Genomic DNA, 12,987 nt, shown 5'->3' with positions numbered 1-12,987 from the left:
GCTCTAATGGCAAATGAGGACCCTCCAGCCAAGCTGGGTGTTGACCCATCCCTAAGCCCAGGGCCTAAGGAGGCCATCACCTTCTGGGCCCCTAAGTCCTGGCTCCTGGGAAATTGGGGACCCATGGTAGCTTCAATCTGCAACCACGACCATAATCAGAGTTGAGAAATGATAGTGAGAGTACTAATGATAATAATAACCAATACGGAACATATAGTGAAAATAGTGCTGGGCATTGTTCTAAGCATTCTGCAAACATTGATCCATCTAATCCTTTACTATTTTAGCTAGTATCACCCTCCTTTTACAGATGAGAAACCTGAAGCACAAAGCATTGAATAACTGGCCCAAAGTCACACAGCTAGAAAAGGACAGAGCCAGGATCCAAATTCCTGTAATCTACAGAGCCTGTGCTCTTGACTGCTGTTATACTGACTCCCCCAAAGCTACTCAACACGTGCAGTCCTTACTGTGCTGGGTATTGTTATAGGTACTCTAAGTATATCCACGTATTAATTGTTCTGAGACAATTGTAAGTTGTAGATACTATGAGTAGCTTCATTTTTACGGATGAGGAAACTAAGCACAGAGAAGTTAAGTCACTTGCCCAAGGTCACACAGCATGTAAATGTAAATGGTGGAATTTGAGCCCACACCTTCTGACTCTAGTGTTTGTACTCTTTAACATTGCACTATATTAACAGATAGGCCCTGAGACTCTAATGCCCTCAATATACATTTTCTATTTCTAGAGAGGAGTCCTGCGAGTTCCCTAGGGGCATTTTGGCGTTCACTGGAGGAAGAACAACTGGTAATTCCTGATCTCTGTGTTCTGTGGTTGAAGAGCTAGTTGACTCACTGTGCTGGGATGGACAGACTAATCCCTTTACAGTCCAGCTGATGCCCGCAGTGACACGCCATCATGCTGCAGGAACAGGGAGGGGCTGCAGCGCCAGGATTGGAGGAGGGTGGAGGATGGGGGAAGGGGTTGTTCAGGGGACAGACTGAACAGAGCCCTTCTCCCTCCCTCACTTCCATTCTGTTTCTACTTCAATAGGATGAAAAGACAAAAGCAATTCCAAAGGCATGTAGTAGAAGTGTCTGTCCAGCTGCACTCATGTCCTGGCAAAAGGAGCAGACCAAGCCTGCGGCCTCACCGTACCTCACCTGCGGTACTCCCACTGAGAGACAGAGCAGAGCCAGGGCACCAAGCACTGCTCCAGGGTCACCCGGAAGCTCAAGGAAGGCTCACGCAGTGGGTGCCTGGCTCAGAGGCAGGCTGCTGCCAGGCAGCTTTGTGCATTTCGGGGCTTCATTGGAAACTCATCAAGCTCTTGGCACAAACACTTCCCTCCTCCAGAGACAGGAGCTCACACTTCAGGAAGCATCAAACTGCTCTGAAATGTGATATCAGCGTCTGTCGATTTCTGCACACGGAATGCTGTTTTCTACAGCGGGACTGTTTGTGTCGGCCTTCAGAAACTGTATGGGCTTCCAGATCCCCCACTCCCTGGAGCAAGGTTTGGGTGGTAGATTGGGTAGAAGAGGGGAGGGCAAGGTGGAGGAGAGGTGGTGGAGAGCTCATAGGAGCAGCTACCTCTCTGCGCTCCATTTGTGGGGTGGTGGGAAGAGGGAGGGTTCTGGGGACATTCCTTAGCCAGGCAGCAGGCACAGCTGTGAATGACAGCAGCTGCAGAGCCCAGAATGGGTCTGAGCATGGCCTCTCCCTCCCTAGGCCTGGCAGACAACCTCCTGTTCCCCGGCCACATTGCTGCCTCTGGCTGGCAGCACAGGGCACTCAGCCTTCCCCCTGCAGGGAGGTTTGAGCAGGTGCAGTGGGGAGGGCGTCTTAGGAGGTGAAGGACAATGGGAACAAAAATGCCGAGGTGGCATTGTGCCTGGTGTTTACAGGACTGAAAGGAGGACACGTTCGTTGTCTGGATGCATTTGTAATTTAAAGCCTAAATCTTTCCTAAAGAAGGTGCTGCTGGAATAGGGTGGGTGCTGAGCAAACACTGACCGGTTTTGAGCAGGGTAAGAACAAGATCAGGAGGCAAGTCTGCCTGTGGGTAGAGGGAAGCGGGATGGAACACACACACACTGGAGGCTGTCCAGTGGCCCAGGTGGGAGGCCGCTGTGGACTGGACAAGGAAGGGGGTGGTGGGAATGGAGAGAGGGGAGCACTGGAGGATTCAGGGCTTGAGCAGAGCACGTAGGATTTGGGGTGTGCCGTTCCCCTCTGTCCTTAGCCCCAGTACAACAATATGCTTAAGGCTGTCCCCTCCCCTTTTAGGAGCTCAGTGGACCCCCAAAGGTCTTGCAAAAACTGACAAAGGTTATCCGACAAGAAGCTTAGTGGAAATGTCTCTTAGGAAAGGTGAGGATTCTTCCTGCCAATGCTGTAAAGATCAGGGATGACGGAGCACCCGTCTGAGAGACTCATTCCTGGGTGATGATGGGGTGGGCGGTCCTTGCCCTCAGCCACTGCTCCTGGTGTCCCAAGACTCCCACAGCAGTCCTTTATCAGGCCAGCAGCCATGGCAGCTCATGGATTTAAGCCCGTTTGGTGTACTTTTATCCAATGGGGTTATTTTCCTAACTATGTTCAAATTGTCCCATTCTTAGATGGTGGGAGCTTATTCAAGTTAGCTTTTGAATCCTTCTGACACGATCTCAGTAGATCATGGCTTTGGTATGGCAAGAAGCTTTAGGCTCTCATACATTTCCCTCCTCAGATCTGGAATCAGCCATTTCTCCAAGTGGCCTTGGTTCCTTTTAGCGGGAAATGGGTATTGAGAGATCACAATCTAGGTATATTTGTATCCCTCGTTTATTGGACAAACAGTTGTATAGTATAAACCCAGATCTACACCTAGGTTTTCCCCTTAACTATATAGTGACAGATCATTCAGCAGCAGTCAATGGAGATAGTCCTCATTCCTTGTTACAACTGCATAATAACCCACTTTGTAGATGGACATTTAACTAGTCCTTTACTGATGAATATCTGAGTTGGTTCCAGCCTTTCAGTATTATAAATTGTCCTACAATGGATAGCTTTGTGCATATATCTTTTTTGTATCATTGCCAATGTATCTTTAGGATAGATCCCTAAAAGTGGGATTTCTGACAAAAGATAAATGCACATGTAATTTTCCTGGACACTGCCCTTTGTGGGGTTGTAACATTTTTCATTCCTATTAGCCATGTGTGAAAATGCCACAACCCCTCCAAACATGTGTGATATCAAAATTTTTAGATTTTTGCTAATGTATTAATAGATGAAAAATGGTATCTCAGGGTTGTTAATAGTTTGCATCTCTCTTACTATGAATAAAGTTGAGTAGTTTTTAAAGAATATATATATATATATATATATATATATATATATATATATATATGAGCCATTTGTCCATTGAAAAATTGGATCGTCCTTATCTCCTTTAGTTTTAGAAGCTCTTTATTTATTAGGATATTAACCTTTTATATAAGTTGCAAATATTTTTCCTAGTTTTGCATTGGTGTTTTTACTTTGTTTATGGTGTTTTTTGCCACTCAAAAGTTTTTGTTTTGCAGAAACAGAATCACAGACATAGAGAACAGACTGGTGGTTGCAAAGGGGGAGGGGGTTGGGGAGGGATGGAGTGGGAATTTGGGGTTAGCAGATGTAAGCTTTTATATATAGAATGGATAAACAACAAGGTCCTACTGTATAGCACAGAGAAACTACATTCAATATCCTATGATAAGCCATAATGGAAAAGAATATTGAAAAAATTGATAAAACTGAATCACTTTGCTGTACAGCAGTAATTAACACAACATTGTAAATCAACTATACTTCAATAAAAAAAGTTTTTGTTTTGTTTTGTTTTTTGTAAAGATCATGACTTCATATCCTAGATTGCAAAGATGGACTTCAAAGAGTCTGAATCCCCTGTCATTTGTGCAAATTTCAGAGTATAAAAGCACATATCCTTTTCCCTGGGAAAACATTGTTTCTTTCATTAGCACCCCATCATTTAAGAGCTTACGTTTAGATTCTCAAAATCTAGGAGTCCTTGCTCTTCAGCTCTGACAAGTGCCCCGCCTCAGCCATCTCGGACCTCAGTTTCTCCACTGAACAGCGAGGGGGCTGGGCAAAGGACCGTTTGGGGACTTTCTCCGAAGTCTGGGCATACGCAGGCTCCCGTGCAACAGCTCCCAAACCTGCCTCCTGGCCTTCTGGTGGGAGGTGCCACCCTCACTTGCTAAATTCAGGATCCACCCTCCCCAGTCAGCCCCCAGGAGACCTAGGGATCGGATGAGTTGCCTTTCTATTGGGAAAGGTCTCCCTGGGTTAGCCACGAGTGTTGCCAGAAGTTCAAGGTGAATGAAGTGTCTAAGAAACGAAGTAATACCCAAATTACTGCCCCAGAATGAAGAGGATTTGGCACTCAGGAATAAAATAGCCAGCGGGGGTTAATGAATAATTAGACATTAATTCTTCGTGAATGGAAACGAATTAAACTTCACTTGGGTGGAGAAGGAAACAGGCTGCCTGTGGGATGCACTGTCCTTGCCTCCAGAGGCTTAATCTTCTCACCTGGGGGTGGGGTGAGGGATGACTAATTACGATTTTTTTTTTTTGTCTCTTCAATGTAGCAAAAGCCCCCAAATCTGAAATCCCCTCAGAAAAGAACAATCCACAAATCTTCAAATTGTTCCTCTGTTTACACTTCATTTAGGGCCCTGTTGGTGGATGTCTGGGGGAAGCAGGTCTGGTATCCCAGGAATCACAATGACCACCCACAGAGAAGGGATCAGACCCGTTTAGACACTGGCCATCGCTGAGAGTCTCCAACCCAAATAGGTCACTTGTCTTTCCCTGCAGAGCACACAGAGCTGGCAGTGCTGTGACAAGCAGCCCTTCTCTGGACCCTAGGCCTCTAACGTGGGGCTTCTTGTGGGCTGAGGCTGTCCTGGGCAGAGCTGGCCACTTAGCTTGGCTTCTCAGCTTTCACAGAGGAGTAGGTCAGAAGTTAGAGAGGAAACTGGGCCGATTGGCCAGCAGCCAGCCTGGGGCAGGGCACAGAGCGACCACTAAGCAAAGTGTGGTGAATGAATATGGGGGTGTGTGTGCAGAAGGCATGATGAGCGCCCCACAACTGCACAGCCAAGCAGGGCGGTGGAAAGTGTGACCTGGTGCTTCCCTCCACCACGCAGAAAGTGCCAGAGAGGTTCTGTTTCTGCAACTCAACTTCCGCAACCCTTGCATTTTCCAGAGTGAGCCCCATATCCCCTGCCCCCCAAATCCATGAAAACAAACTAATATTAATCCCCCACCCCTCACCACCCCACAAGGCCATTCCAGAAAGGGGCAACAAGCTGACATGAGAGCCCAGGGCCCTGAAAGATGCTGGTCCAGCCTCCTGCTCCCCAGCCCTGAGCTCTGCCTGGCAGGTACCTCCCTGCTTCCCTTTTCCTAAACTTCACGGCACCCAAATATTCAAAGTCAGCCAGGAACCTCTGCCAGCAGGAGCTGTTTGCTGGGCAGCGGGGGCCTGATGGGCCTGGGTGCAATTGCTCTTACTGGGCTCTTTTGGAAACACTTGTGCTGCCATGGCCGTCCTCTGTCCAATGAGGGTGTTTTGGGGGTTCTCTGAGCACCCCCTATGCTCTCTCCACCCTTTGTGTGTCTAGGCCACCCCTTGCCAGGCACTGCTCGGGCTCAGAAGGGCTCTCTTGAGCTGGGTCCTCTTTCTAGCACCCTCAGAGTTTCTTACGCGCTTGGCCGTCCTCGGTGCAGGGGTCACAGAAGTGAAGGCCCAAGAGTAGGTTTGTGCTGCAGGTGGGGGAGGGGCAAGGTGAGCACTGGGTCTCTGGACCTAGGAAACCTGCCCTTACACTGGATGGGCCTCTGCCCAGTGGTGCGACCTTGGCTGGTCACAGGAGAGGGTCTGAGAAGCCAGGCCCACCACCCCCTTCTCTGAGCAAGGCATGGTCTGCCTGCCTAACACAGTTCCCTCGATTGAATTCCCTCAGCATGGCTGCCTCAGCTGTAAAATGGGGGTAATAATTCCTTCCCCACTGAGTTTTGGTAGGAGTAGATATAACAGGTAATTATAGGAAACCTACCGCAGAGCGATTTGCTGATGTCAGTGAGGATAATCCTAGTTGTCTGGGTTCTAGTCTTGGCCTGCATTTGGGGTCTGTGCTTTTACTAAGGCTTTTGGCATCTGCCTTCTCTCGGTTGAATTCTTCCTCCCTGTGGAAGATGGGGACTGTCTTCTGCGACACTGAGGCTCTCACACCCAGGCCATTGGCTGGAGGGTGGCTGGTGGGTAAGTACATGGCTGAGACTGCTCCCCTAGCTCTGAGATGATACCAGTGCTCTGGCCCATCCTACTTCCCCCATCCTCACCATAATGGTGGAGGGAGGGTCTACTCTGGGGAAAGTAGGTGAAACCTGGAATATTAGGCCTCTACTGATTATGAGCTATAGAATCTCAGGCAAGTTGACTTCTGTGAGCCTCAGTTTCCTCAACTATAAAATGGAGATAATAATTGTACCCACCTCATAGGGCTGTTGTGAGGATTAAATGAGTAGGTTCTGACACTCACATAAAGTCCAATAAAAGTTACCAGACTTCATTCACCAAATATTGAGTGTGCACCTACAATGCACAAGACGCTGTTTTATTACTTTTTTGTCTACGTAATTGGAAAAAGAACCTAATACAGCTATTTTGTTTTTACTTTTTTCTTTTCTTAAGGTAGCAGAACCTAAAGAAATAGAGAAACATACTATGTTCATGGATTGAGAAACCCAGCATAGTAAGGATGTCATTTCTCCCTCAATTGATCTATAGGTTAAATGCAGTTTCTATCAAATTTCTAGCAAAATTTCTTGTAGACTTAGACAAGTTTATTCTAAAATTTATATGGAAATGCACAAGATCTACAATAGCTAAAATAATCTTGAAAAAGAGGAATAAAGTAGGAGCAATCACTCTACTCAATATTAAGCCTTACTATATAGCTACAGTAAGCAAGATGGTATGGTACTGGCAAGGGATAGACCCAGAAATCAATAGAGAACACAGATATAGACCCACACATATATACCCTGTTGCTATCTGACAAAGGTGCAAAAGTGACAAAAGGTGACAGAGGTGACAAAAGTTTTTGTCACAAAGGTGACAAAAACTGAATGGATGAAGGATAGCCTTTTCAGCAAATGGTGCAGGAGTGATTGGATATCCATCAGCAAAAGAATGAACCTCAACTTAAAACTCACACCTTATACAAAAATTAACTCAAAATGGATTGTGAGCTTAAATGTAATATGTAAAACTGTAAGATTTTTAGACAAAAATAGGAGAGATCTTTGTGATCTAGAACTAGGCAAAGAGTTCTTAGACTTGGCAGCAAAATCATGATCCTTAAAAGGAAAAACTGATAACGTGACCCTCATCAAAATTAAAAAGTTTGCTCTACGAAAGAGCCATTAAGATGGTGAAAAGGCAAACTACAAACTGGGAGAAAATATTTGTAAACTATATATCCAACAAAAGACTAGTATTTAGACTATATAAGAGCTCCTAAAATTCAACAGTAAAAAAACCCCTCACAAAAAATCCAATTAGAAAATGGGTAAAAGACGTGAAGAGGCGTTTCAGAGAAGAGGGTATAGAGGTGGAAAATAAGTAAATGAGAAGATGTTCATCCTCATTGGGAAATGCAAATTAAAACACAATGAGATATCCCTACATGCCTATCGGAATGGCTAAAATGACAAAGAATGACGTCATGGTCGCACAGCTAGAGAGGCGTCTCTGGGTGTCCAGCTAGAGCTGTTCTGAAGTCAAGACTGGGAGGATTCAGTCCGGAGAGTGGACTTGTCCCTGTCCAGAAGAGCCCGCCCCTGCGGCCCTGGCCACCCACTGCGGCGTCCAGCAGCCCCACCACTCGCAGTGTGGAGCCGGCCAGGGTCAGGCTGCCCTCGATCCAGCTAGAAGCCAGGCTCCCTGGTCTGCCTCTTTGGACAACTCAGGACAAGCTGTTTCCAAAATCAATTTATTTTAGAATTCCCAGCCTGGTAACTTAGTCCAGGATTCCATGGGAGTGACTGCTTTCCTTTTGGTCGTCTCAATTTTCTTTTATGCTACAGTAGTTCCCCCTTTTATCTGCACAGATAGTACTGAACCCTATATACACTCTCGGGTATATTTCCTATACACACATACCTATGGTAAAGTTTAATTTATAAGTTAGGCACAGTAAGAGATTAAGAACAATGATAATAAAACAGAACAATTATAACAGCAATAATAATAAGAGTGATGTGAATGTGGTCTCTCTCTCTCTCTCAAAATGTCTTATTGTACAAATTTAATGTCTTTTCCATCTTAACTAAGCACTTATCACACACTGTGGCTGTAACTTTTGCAGTCTGAGGTGTGACGGCAAACCTAGCACAAATTTCTTTTTCTTTCTTCACAATCTCACGGAGAGAAGATTTGTTCTTACCATAGATATTAACAGCCTCAGCATATGATTTTTTTTCTTTCTTTACTGAGAACGTCCCCTTTCACTTAAAGGACGCACTTATGGCTTCTCTTTGGCATATCCGAATTGCCAGCATCACTACTCTTATGCTTTGGGGCCATTATTAAGTCAAATAAGGGTTACTTAAACAGCAGCACTGTGATACCTTGACAGTTGATCTGATAACCAACAGCGCTGCTAAGTGATTAACTGGCAGGATAAGCTAGACAAAGGGATGATTCACGTCCCTGGCCAGACAGACTGGGACTGTGAGAGACTTCATCACTCTACTCAGAATGGCGCGCAATTTAAAACTTAAGAATTGTTTATTTTTGGAATTTTCCATTTAATATTTTTGGACTATGATTGACTACAGGTAACTGAAACTATGGAAAGTGAAACTGTGGATAAGAGGGGACTACTGTATTTATGAAAGAAATCATACAATTTTAAATAGTCAGATTAAAGTTTTAAAATAATCTTTTAAACTATTTTCAATTCAGTCAAATAATAACAGTTACTATTCATATGCTTGTCTGTGTGCCAGGCCCTGTGCTAAGAACTTTATATTTATCACCTGAGTTCTTACAACCACTTTGTGAGTAAGTAGATTATTCTCTTTTTTCAAATGGGTAAACAGGTTCAGAGAGGTTAAGTAACTTGCCTGAGGTCACACCGCTAGTAAGTGGCAGGATCAAGAAATGAATCCAGCTATACCGTATTCCAAAGCCTCCACTGCATGCTGCCTACCACAAAGCAGGATAAATGCCAGTGTCACTGCTATTAACTCAGGATGAGCTTATTGCTGGAACAGGCAACCCCACATGTCAGTGGTAAACACGTTATGCCATTGGTCAGAATGTAGTTGCATGGACCACGCCTAATTGCAAAGGAGGGTGGGAAATGTGGCCCTACTATGCACCCAGGACACAGGAATTGGTTAACACATAACAATGTGTCACCCAAATTCACCTCTAGGGATATTTTTCTTTTCACCTGAATCAAGCCCAAAGTCAATGTCAGGATGGTCCGATAGGGTGCAAATCAGCCAGTCTTTGCACAATGCCACGAACAGATAAGCCACTTCTTGTTCCTGGTAGAGCCAGGGCAAGGCACCATGTTCCCTGCAGACATTTAGAGAATAGATTCTCAGTCCCCTTTGTCCTGCATCCTTTCTTGTCCTAACACAGGGAAGCTTTGCTGGCCATGCTGGGCTGCGGGCTGGATGGGGGAGAAAGAGGCCCGGAGTGCTGTGCTCATGCAGGCTGAACAGGAGCCATGGCCCTCTTACCCCCCTGTCCGCCTCTGAGCTCCTTGCTCGACTTAGCCAGGCAACACGTGTGAGTAGCCTGGACCAGTTGGGCATTGGCACCAACCGCACACTTTGTGCCCACCCTGCCAGCCAAGAGCACATACAAGTACGACCTGAGCAAAGGCCTCCAGCAGCCCAGGCAGAGGGTATTGATACATGTGTTCTTTGCTGCTGCCTCCCCTGCCTCGGCCTATTGGACCTGCCAAGTCAGCCTATTTTGTAGAGAACTCAGCTCTCAGAGACATCAGGAATTTGCACTAATTCAATTAAGCAATTAGCCTATCAAGCGGCAGGAAATGCTTTGACTATACCCTCTGTTGACGGGAGCAGGACTGCAGAGCTTCTGTTAAAAGGCAGTTAGGAGCTTGCCCACGATCATGCCGGTCTCCCTGCAAGTTTGTATGCCAGAAACAGTGACCTGTCTGAAGGTGATCTGGTTCATACATTTTATTGGGTGTGCTGTAAGGCAGAGTTGGAAACCAGGAAACCGAGCTCGAGGGCTGGCTCAGTCACGGACTTTTTGTGACTCTGGACAAATCCTTTTTGAGCTCTGGGCCTCAGTTTCCTCACCTGTAAAATGGGAATAAGTAATGTCTGGTCTTCCCACCTCGCAAGGTGGGGTAATTTGGCAGGGCTGGGGGATGTGGGATTCTAAAAGGCAGCCAGCATATACAGATAGAAGGCTCGAGGTCATGATTATCCTTGTGGCAGACTGTTGGATGGATGACCCAACAACTGTCCCCATCCTTTTTCCCTTGCCATATTAAGCTCTCAAGGCTAACAAGGCAGCACCTCATTTTCTTAGTCTCTGGGTGGGGCAGCTAGGGGTGGCCATGTGAGGCAATTCTGGCCAGTGAACGTAAGGGGAGTGTGTTGGAGGCTCCTGGAAGGGCTTCAGCTCTCCTGATTAAAAACAACAACAGCAGATGGGGCTGACCTGACTCTTCTTCCTTCCTGCTTCTTTCTACCTTGAATTCTGAAGAGATGCCAGAAGACCATGAAAAGACTTATGGCCTATCCTAATCAAGTATGGCTGCACTTTAATTACATCTGCAAAGATCCTATTCTAAGTAAGGTCACATTCTGAGGTTCCTGATAGAGATGAGTTTTGGAGGGTGCTATTTAACCCACTTCAATCCCTCATTCTCCAAATCTAATCCATCAGCAAGTTCTATTCACCTTACCTCCTAAATGCGTTCTGGACCTGGCCACTTCTCACTAGAGAGATTCAACCTCCCTACTCCCGAGTCCCATCATCCCTTACCTGACTCTACACCGGGATCCTCATGGGCCCTACTGCACTCAGCAACTCTCTCAGGCTGGGAAGGTAGGTGGGGGGCCTCAGCCCTGACTCACTGTAAGTACATGCTTCTTTTTTTTTTTTAACTAGAGATTATTTATTTATTTATTTATTTATACTTATTTTTGACTGTGTTGGGTCTTCGTTGCTGCGTGTGGGCTTTCTCTAGTTTTGGCGAGCGGGGGCTACTCTTCGTTGCGGTGTGTGGGCTTCTCATTGCAGTGGCTTCTCTTGTTGCGGAACACGGGCTCTAGGCACGCGGGCTTCGGTAGTCGCAGCACGCAAGATCAGTAGTTGTGGCTCGCGGGCTCTAGAGCACAGGCTCAGTAGCTGTGGCGCACGGGCTTAGTTGCTCCGCGGCATGTGGGATCTTCCCGGACCAGGGTTCGAACCCGTGTCCCCTACATTGGCAGGTGAATTCTTAACCACTGCACCACCAGGGAAGTCCCAGTACACGCTTCTTTACCGCTTGAAATTCTAGAGTTTGTGATGCTCTCTGCTCCCCCCCACCCCCAGGCCATGGGACTCCCGTGGCCGTATCATGAGTGCCAACAGCAGCACTGGGAGCGCTGGAGCTGGAATCTCACTGGGCTGGACCCCCTGCACAGCTCTGTCGGAAAGGCCAGGGCTGTGCAGGTGTCCTAGATGCGTGCACACCAGGCCGCCTTGTGGGAGTGGACTTGGATCTGGGCTGTGCAGGAGAGGTAGTGTGGGAAGGTGTCCTCAGGTTTCCTCTGCCTGGAGGCCCAATGTGCCCTCCAGGGGGCGTCCCCAGATGGAGGCCTCTTCTTCTTGAAATTGACCAGGTTTCTGGGGTCCCTGGAGTTTGTTCTGTGTCCTGCTGGTGGCAAAGGTCCTGGAAATGATGGTGGGGCAAGGATTTGAAGTGGCCAAGAGTGCTAACCAGCTACAGGTGATTCGGAAGTGAGGCCCAGCTGGTAAGAGCAAGGAGAGGCTGGTTGGTGCATGGGCTGATTCAGGTCAGCAAGTGGTGGTTAAGCGCCTGCTGTCTGCCTGGCACTGTGGGATTGCGGGTTGGTGGAGGTGAGGCAGGGAATTGCCAGCATGTTCCTGCAGAGGAATGAGGAGGCATCGGTGGCGAGGCAGGAGGATTTGAGCCTGCTGCAGGCAAAGTTTCAGACAGCAAGAGTCCACACTCATCCCATAACAGGCCGCTGCAGCCCCCAGATCACGGGCGCCTAACTGAATGTACTGGATAGGGAACAGGCCCTTCTCCTCCGTTGCTAAGGTTGTTCTTGCCTGGAGGCTGAGGACTGTCAAAAATGAGGGTGGGGGTCCTTCTAACCTGGGGAGTCTGGGATTCTAAAAGTAGACGAATAACCTCAAACTCTCTGGGTCTCTGCTTTCCCAAACTTTCTCCCATCTTCCTTGGATAAGGGGCTCATGCAGGGATCTGGGGCTCCTTGGAAAGCTGAAAATAATATTAAGCAGTTTCTATTTTAGATGGAAACACTTTCCTAAGGGATCTTTCAAATTTTTCAATTTGATGCCTATTTAAGGAAGTATCAAATAGCCCCCGCAGACGTAGCTTGGAGGACGAGGCCACTCTCCACCCACACCACCCCCAGCCCAGCTGGTTGGAATGTTCTGAGCAGTTGCACTGGCTTCTCGGAGGTACATCCTGGCGAGATCTAACACGACAGGCCAACATCCTCAGCCAGGCCATCCTGCCCTCCTTCTCACTGCCTGTGCTCGGGCTCGGTTAGAAGCAGCAGAAAGGGTTGGGTATCCCTGCAGGGGCCCCCAGGAGGACTACACCCTCCAGGTTGTGTTGACCTGGGATGCTGACCCTGGTCTTCTGGCTGCAGATCCCTCAAACTTTTCT

Source organism: Balaenoptera ricei, chromosome 13 (assembly GCF_028023285.1).
Source record: "Balaenoptera ricei isolate mBalRic1 chromosome 13, mBalRic1.hap2, whole genome shotgun sequence".
Classification (NCBI taxonomy): Eukaryota; Metazoa; Chordata; class Mammalia; order Artiodactyla; family Balaenopteridae; genus Balaenoptera; species Balaenoptera ricei.
The sequence above is the reverse complement of the archived record's forward strand: the minus strand, read 5'-3'. Positions refer to the sequence as shown.